Raw genomic sequence first — 9446 nt, forward strand, 5'->3', positions numbered from 1 at the left:
ATGTAATAGTGCTTCTTTGAAGTTCCAACAGAATATTGTACTGAAACCATCCAACCCTGGGCTTTTTATTTTAATGGGAGGCTTTTGATGACTGCTTCTATTTGTTTGCAAGTTATAGTTATATTTAAATTATTCACTTTGTCCATTTCTTAAATATAACACCAGTAGCACAGACACTGAGAGCAACAATAAATAAATGGTACTCCCTGAAACTGAGCAACTTATGTAAAGCAAAGAACACAATCAAAAAAACAAAAAAGGCAGCTTACTGAGTGGAAGAAGATCTTCACCAACTCCATATCACAAAGCAGGCTTATCTCCAAAATATATAAAGATTAAGAAATTCAAATACCAAGTTCAAAATAATTCAATTAAAATGGGGAACAGATCTAAACAGAGAATTCTCAACAGAAGAATCTGAAATGGCCGAATGATATGTAAGGAAATGTTCAACATCCTTAGCATTCAATGTAATGTAAATCAAAACAACTCAGAGATACCATTTTACACCAGTCAAAATTGCTAAGATCAAAAACACCAATGACAGCTTATACTGGGTAGGATGTGTAGTAAGGGGAACACTTCTCCATTGCTGGTGGGGATGCAAACTTGTACAATAAATTTGGAAACTAATGTAGTGGTTTCTCAGGAATTTGGGAATCGGCCTACCTCCAGACCAGCTGTACCACTCTTGGGCATATACCCAAAGGATATCCAACCATAGTACATGGACATTTGTTCAACTATGTTCACAGCAGCATTAGTTGTAATAGCCAGAACCTAAAACAATCAAGAATGGATAAAGAAAATGTAGTATTATTTACACAGTGGAATACTACTTAGAGGTAAAAAATATGTGTGTGGTATGAATGCATTTACTATGTAAGCATATCTGTTGTGTGTATGGTAATTATTACCTTACAAACTACTTAAAACTATATATACATACATATATATATAATCTGTACAAACTATATTTATCTTCTACTATTCTGTGCATAGTAGGCTAACTTGTAAAATTCAACTAAATTTATATTATTGTACACAGATAATTCACTAGTCTGGTTAATGGAATTATAAATATTGAAGGTTATTTTTCTTTCTTATTGGTACTTATTTCTAAGTAGATAGTGGTTTTCTAGCCTTTTAGTAATTGACTGAATGAGGATTTTGCCAAACTGGTTGCCCCTAGCTTGCCAAGTCACCTGAGAGCTACTGTAAAACAGGTATTGTTCATTTTGAAGAATATTCCAAATGCAGATACCTGGCCAAATTATTTAGCTTCTCCATACCCCATCATTTTCTAAGTTAAAAAGAACCTAAAATGTAGTACACTTCCATTTGTGTATGTGAATTAGATAGCAGCAGAAAATGTGTAACAGCATATTTGAACAGTAGTAGGCATTTTGTAAATGATGTTAATCTTTCCATTTATTTTAAATTTTATCTAGTAAAGAAAAAGGATTAAAAATATCATTGTATAAAAGTGCTTTGAATATTAGAGTTCTATTTGTCTGTACAGCATTGTCATTGCTATGATGGAAAGCAACCATGACGAACACTGAACACTGTGCTTTACAAAGACACTTTCTCTGGTAAGATTCTGTCACACCCTCAGTGTGGGGCTATAGTGGCAAAGGGTAGTAATACTAGTGCCCTTTCTCCACTCCTACAAAAATTCTCTCAATATCACACAAATCACAAATGAGATAGCTTTACTTTTGCTAATATACAAGATGAAATGTCCTTTATTTTCCTTCTTTTTTGTCTGTACTGGCTTTTTTTGTTGCCTTTCTTCTTAACTTTTGATTAGAATTGAAAAAAATAATAAATCTTAATTTTTTTCTCCAACTCTTATGAATAATGAATACTGGTGTACCATAAGGGAACCCAAAGTCAAATCTGTCTTTAAATTATTTTGAAATGCATTCTACTGAAATCTTTAACTTTTTTCTTCCAATTATTGTAGTTGTGAGAGTAACCCTTAACTGATTTTTCTTTTGACTGATAAATTACATCTCAAAATGAAGCTATGTTCTGTACTTATATAAATCGGTGTAGCACTGCCAAAAAATACACTCAAACCACTGAAAGATTAAAGAGATCACCTGATAATAGTTGGGAGGGGACTACCATAACTTTCAGGCAGTGCTCTTCTATTAGGAAATGTCAATATGGCGTTCTTTTTAGCTCATCGTCTCAGTTTTTCATGAAGTAGGGATTTAAAAATGTCTTGGCACCAGACTGTCTCAGAACAGTCATCAAATACAAACTGAAATGATGTTGAACTGAGTTACACAGATCTGAAATATGTTCCGTCACAGGGACCATGGAGAATCGTGCCATTTGTCATTTTCATGCTCTGCTCTCATCATTATGATTACACTTTGGGTGACAACAGCCCTAAACTCTCCAGTAAAAAGAAAATTACCTCACCTATTGCCCAGATGTTTGGCAATGAGTAGACTAAGCATCTCCTTTATTGGTTGAATGATTTTTTTCTCTCCAGCCATATGTTTAGTATCAACAAAGTACCACGTGCAAATACATTCTTTAAGAGGAGGCTCTCGTAATGACCCACCAAATCTAGTTTATATATTTTTCATATCAAAACAATTGTTCATTTTCATGGTGGGATCTGATTCACTTACTCATTTTTTAAAAACAATTTCCCACAAAAACTTTCTGAAACTGTTCAATCATTGATTCTAATGACATCCCCAGGATTGCTATCAGTAGCAGTTGTATGAGTATAAAAATATAACATCAAGAGGATTTGTTTATATCATTGTATGGCATAGGACATTTCAGGGACTGAATGAAGCACTTAGAAAAGTGGAACTGTGCACAGTAAGATTCATAATGTGCTGTGGGAGAATGAATGCTAAATTTGGTGTTAGAATTGCAATTCTAGACTAAATATACTCTAAATGAACTTGTTATCAATTCAATTCTCTAGTCTTCCATTTCCTTATATGAAAAATGATGAATGTAATAGAGAATTTCAAGGTCCCTTACAGCTCTAACAGTTTATGATTCACTGATTCCCAGGGGTGACAGACAAAATATAATAATAACACTAAAGACATAATTATGTATATATAAGAATAATAAATCATTCATTTTACTACCTTCCAAATGCTCCTAGAATGGCAATGCATTATAGAGTATTGTCATTTATATTCTGTAGTAGTCTAGGTTAAATATTTAAATTATTACTAAGATAAATATGTAAATGTATTTTGATAGTAGACCAAAGGAAACACTGAAAAGTTAGGATAGTTATTTCTTACAATAGCAAAAATATGTAGGCAGATAGAAGCAAAGTATAAAGAGAACACAAGATTAAAAGCCTAGGGACTAAATTTACATATATCACTATCATCATTTTATAAAGAACAGACTCTCTGTCTCTTTTTACCCTTTCTCCATAGTCTTCTTGACTGCATAGCATTGTGGAATTAACAGAGTCAGAATAGGAAAAATGCTCTTTCATAAGGAATCAAAATGTATCAATTATTTATAACCTTATCTTCTGAAACTGAACATGCATTCACATTTCTCTAGGCTACTATATGCCTTGAAGACCTCATAGTTCATTTGTAGTTTTATTTAAGAAAGAATTTTCAAAAAAATGTTTTTGAGTGATAAAATATGGACTTTTATTTCAGTTTTCTCTATTAATCCTTACCACTTTAAAAAAAGAAAACAATATATTTCCAAAAACAATTATTAATCTTTATGGGGTTAAAGAAAACAAATAAATTTGTATGTACTGGTTTGTGGTGTATGGAAGGTGAATAATATGAACTTCTAAATAATATGTTTGAAAATATGTTTTACATTTATGAAATGTTCAAGTGATCCTATAAAATGTGGTTAATTATTATCACCTTCAGTTTTTTCTCTATTACACAAAGTCAATGAGATAGACAGTCACACAGGAAGGACAGAAGGGAAAAAAGAAGGAAAGAAAAAAGGAAGAAAGCAAAGAAGGGAGAAAGGGAAGGAGAAAGAAAGGGAGGAAGGGAGTGTGGAAGAGAGGGTGAGATGAATATATTACAGTTGTCTGCCTTGGGTTTAGAACAGTTCTGGCTGGAGACCTGGGACCAAGGTGACCCTCACAAAGTCTCTTTAGTTCCACAACAATACGCAGGAAATTTACAAATTATGTGGAATAAAAGTCCATATGGCTTCAATTTTCTTCACAGTGCAAATTTTGCTTTATGCACAGACTTGCCTTGCTCAAAATTACTGCTCTACAGAAATACATCTGAGCAGAGGGAGGAAAAGCAAAGCCAAACAAAATAACAACAAAAAAACCCACTGAAATGGAAGACAGCCCAACAAATTCATTTGCTGTAATAAAATCTATTCCACTGTGACTCTAATTTCATCAAGTAACACAAGTCAACATTAGACATTAACGATGAAGGTTTCCAATTAGATACAGTCTGACATGAGCCCTGCTTCTCAGTCACCTTCAATTGTCAGCGATAAAAAAGGACAGTTAATATGATACGGATCATTCGCTCTGAGTCTCACAACTCATTTATGACAAAAACAACTAACAGAGCATGGGGAAACTGCAGAATTGCTTTTTATTATCCTAGTACACTATATTCTGGCTACAGCTGTAATGATCTTCAGTGGTTTTCCATGCCACTCGTTTTTAATGAATATGATGACAACAATCCTAAGTGTAAACCTTAATAGCATATTTCTTCAAAAACAAATGGGCTTCCAGAAGAAGTGAGAGAGACAAAATGACTAAAGAAGAAAAGGCAAAATAAAATATAAATGGCATGACCTATGTTTGGAGATATGATGCATCTGAGAAGCATTTTTCTGAAGGAGGTGGAAGAAAAAGGATAATCTCTGTAGTAATAAACAACAAAGAATTTGGAAATAGTATCATACTCACATTATCCTGTCTAGAACAATGCAATAAACTAAGATTTCATGAACACTAGATTCAAAGCCTAAATAATTCCAATACAATGAATCAGGTTACCTACTAGAATTTCTGGGAAGCAAGGCTATTTAAAAAGATCAGCAATAGAGGTTCAAGTCAATCATGATCCCTTCAATGGTTGCTGTGGGACAATGGTCTTGTACTCTGTAAAGAATTGTCACTTGTATTGATTTAATAAAATGCCGACTGGCCTGTAGCCAGGCAGGAAGTATAAGAGGGGTGACTAGAACAGGAGAATTCTGGGAAGAAGAAAGACTTAATCTGTAGTTGTTATCCAGATGCAGAGGAAGCAAGATGAGAATGCCTCACTGATATAAGGTACCAAGCCATGGGGTTAACACAGACAAAAATTATGGGTTACTGTAAGATGTAAGAATTAGTTAATAAGAAAGCCTGAGCTAATAGGCCTACAAATTTATAATTAATGCAGGTCTCTCTGTGGTTTTTTTTTGGGGGGGGTACTGAACAGGACTGAGTGGGACAGAAACCTCTTTCAACAAATGGTAAGCATATGGAGTTGGAAATGAATCCTCTGAGATTTGAAAATTTATATTATATGATGATGGAGAGTCAACCTACCAAGCAGTATTGTGTTCATTAAATATTTATTCACATTTAGAATGGACAAATTAATGAAGTTGAATAATGAGGTTCATCTGCTCATTAAATACCTGGTAAAAATGAACTTTATAACAGATGCTTCTTAGTTGCTGGTTGTGATCAGGATAGTAACTGAACTCATGTACAAAGCAGAAGTCAAAATTTTAGTTTAGACAAAACAGACAGTATCTTTTGAAGGTTATTTTATGTAGGAATGCCAATAAACCTTTTTTCTCCTATTAGCAGGTACACTGTCAATTCTCAATGTTATTATAATTTCCATACTCAGGACATAAACAACATATGAAGCTACATAGTTACTTCAACAAGGAAATAGGATACAGAAAGCCAAAAGAATTGAACCTAAGCAGGTAGTTCAAGATATATAGGCACCTCAAGTGCTAGTAGATATGGCAAAGGTAAAAAGTTGGAAATCAAGCTAACAATCTTGATAACATATGTAAATAGAAAAAGATTAAACAAAACCATGATCCCTTACCTCAACAAAGGGTCTTTATTTATTTTTTTGTAAAGATGGATCTTAGGTAGCACAGATTGGCTTTAAACCTACTATTCTGCAACAGGCTTCTTTGTTCTGAAATTATTTGTATTTTTTTTTTACTGCTTCCTGGTGTATGAATAGAAAAATCCATTTTTTCATGTAAAAACAAGTAGATGGAAAATAACAAACTACAAACACCTATTTCTCCCATTAGTCTACTATGTTTAATTAACTTATTTATTCAAGAACCAGCTTTATAAAGTTATTATATCATTCGATTTGGTTGAGGACTAGTGATTTGTATTTAATACCTTAAGAACTCTTTGACTTTTCTACATAAAGGCCAAAATTCCAAGTCATTATAATGAATGAAAAGCAAAATATTAATGTGATGTTCTGGTTTATGAAGTTGGGATTGAAAAGGAGCTACTGTGGTTGTAGATCTTAGCTTTCTGTATTATTATCATGTGTTCGGGTACAATAAGCTTTTAAATGCTCCATAGACTCTATCCTTGACCCAAGAAGATTAATCTTGAAAACAATAAAATTAACTCTTACTATTTCCTTATATTCAACTTTTATTTTTCCTTATCTTCAAAGGATACCTTTAAAAATAATAATGTTAACATTTTTTCTTTATTTTAAGGTATCTGTGCCACTAATATCCTTTTGTATCCTTCTGTAGACTTCCTTACCATTCTTCAGTCATTTTACAAGTCATACATATTTAGCACTTTTAATATTCTAGACTCTTAATAAATCAATGTTCTCATTGCTCATGTTATGTTTCCCTTTTCCTCTGTGAGTTATATCCTTCTGACATAAAGTGCTTAAAACTACATCATTTATCCTACTGGAAGTGTCAGTAATATTATAAATATCTGACTGAAATTCTTTCTTACTCATTTAATATTAACAGTAATTCTGGACTCTTCATGTCATATCTTACAACCTACTTCGACCTATTTAATCATCCTTTCTCCTCAGCATCATAGAGGATGGTAACAGAATTTGAAGAAAATGTTCATATTTAAGGTTTCAAGTGGATTCTTTTGGAAGGACTACTATATTCTTCTAGAGAAATTAAGCCAACCAACTTCTCTAAGCTTCAGTGCTTTAATACTTAAAAGAGAGATGTGGTATCCAAGCTTGTAAGGAACCACCAACCACTAAAACCATTTGCTAATCTTAGTTTGATGAATTTTAAATAGTCTTGTAGAAATTGCTTTACTGCCTTTATTTCTAACTTTTCTCCTTCAATTAGAATTATAATTCTTATATTGTTCACCTAACTTCTTTTGAAATTTAACTGATATCATGTATATGTAGGTTGATTAAATTTATAAAACACTACACAAACCTAATGTATCAATATCACAGTAACAAGGACAACTACAAATGTCACTTCTATTTATACATATAATTCTATACTCTGTAATAATCAGTTTTTCATAATACTGGTCAGGGTTTTGATTAATGAGGTAACATCTACTATTAATGCCTTTTGGATGTCAAAATGATTGTTACTTTTTTATTGTTGGTAGCATGCTTTGATCTTAGTCTATGGATCTTGATTTTATAAGCATGTTTATTTCCTTTGATTTAAACACTGGTTTCCTAGATTATCATTTTTAAGGAAATATGTGATTTTTTTCTAAATTAAAACTCACTATATTATATAGAGAGAATATGCCTGATTTATATGTCCTTGATGTTTTTTCTATGACCTTGTGAAATATCAGCTGAAATTTTCATGATTTTTTTACTCATTCACGATATCTAATAAAATTTATTATTGGATAAAGCATTAGGAAAAATAAGAACTCTTAGGAAAAAATATTAACAACTACTAGTTTGAATGAGATGGCACTAAGTAGTGATAACATAAGACCAGTGCTTTAAGCTAAAAAGAAACCATATTAGAATGATGAAAAATTGCTGTAATAGCCAGCCCAATAACCAGAAAATCTGGTATGAGATAATGTCTTCTAAGAAAAGACAAACATGAAGTAAAGATGAAGTAGTTGGGGGCCTGGGAAGGGTGAGTTTGGGTAGAGTAGGGCATATCTTGGTCAAAATACAGTTTATTGAATCCTGAAATAACTAATAAATGTTTTAATAAATGGTTAATAGAAAATATTTAATAAACTTTACATTTTTCTTTTTGTTTTATTTTATGCATATGAATATTGGTTACATATATATCTTTACAACACTTGTGTGTACTTCCCATGGAGACCAGAAGAGAGAACCAGATCCCTTGGGATTAGAGTTGTAAATGATTATGATACATCACATAAGAGCAGTTATTAAATGATCTCTCTATCTTCCTAGTAAACTGTCAAATAAGACTATATGTTATAAGGAGCTTTTTATTCTTTAAACTTTTATTGATTCTTTGTTATAATGAGGATTTTGATAAAGAAGTAGGGTGAAAACTCAGACCATCTACTGCATCATACTCTTCTTTAGTTGTTGTGTTGTATTCTTAATCAGGACTCCCGTGGACAAACTTGTTTCACTAACCTTGTCTTTAATGCCTTCTATTTCTTCTTTTCTTCTTAATTTTTCTAAAGTAATTTTTCCTGTTCTTTCCTTCCTCCACATCCTTCCATAAACCTTTATCTGATCTTCTTCAAATTAATGGCCTCTCTTTTCATTCATTATTATTACTACCTGCATATATGTATACATACGTGCTCACGCATGCTAGCACACACACACACACACACACACATTTACACAAACATAACCTGTTTAGTTTATATAATGTACTTATATGTATGTTTTCATGGCTCTTTGGTACTGGTCAACTAATTAGTGTGTTCTCTGGGGAAGCCTGCCTTTCCTACTCCTAGTTTCTCTCACTTACCTGTAGTTTTTTGTGTAGGTTTGATGCCTCATGGGTTTTTCTCTGTGTAGTTTGACATATTCAATGGTGCCTTTCCATAATTAACAGTTCTACATAGTTTTTCATGTGAAAAGTGAGATTTCTTGGGTCAAAAAATTTAAACTTGAAGGAAATAATGGTGGAGTCTGACATGGCAGTAAGTCTGGAGAAATCTTTCAAAGAGTTATCTCAATTTCTTAAATAATTCCTATAAGAAAGGACTCTTTGCTTTTAAATTATTATGCAAGTGCATACCTACTGCTTTCACAGAAGGCTGACCCCAGCTGTAGTTTCTGTTAAAGAAGAGATTTATCATAACCATGCTAAAATTATTTGTAACAGCTACAAAAAATGTACTACACGCAATTGCTGTCACTTCAGTTCTATCTTAATATACTTAATATCTTTTGTCAACAAAAGTTCACCTATTTATATTAGTCTTTGTTGATAATTCAGTTTTGAAAACCAGAAGCTTCCTT

General features: G+C 32.4%; 1 pseudogene; it reads left to right on the forward strand.

Moving 5' to 3' along the window:
- LOC101982962 overlaps positions 1 to 1988 on the forward strand; it is a 6564-nt pseudogene extending 4576 nt beyond the window's left edge.
- The last annotated feature ends 7458 nt before the right edge of the window (positions 1989 to 9446 follow it).

Source organism: Microtus ochrogaster, chromosome 10, assembly GCF_000317375.1.
Source record: "Microtus ochrogaster isolate Prairie Vole_2 chromosome 10, MicOch1.0, whole genome shotgun sequence".
NCBI lineage: Eukaryota > Metazoa > Chordata > Mammalia > Rodentia > Cricetidae > Microtus > Microtus ochrogaster.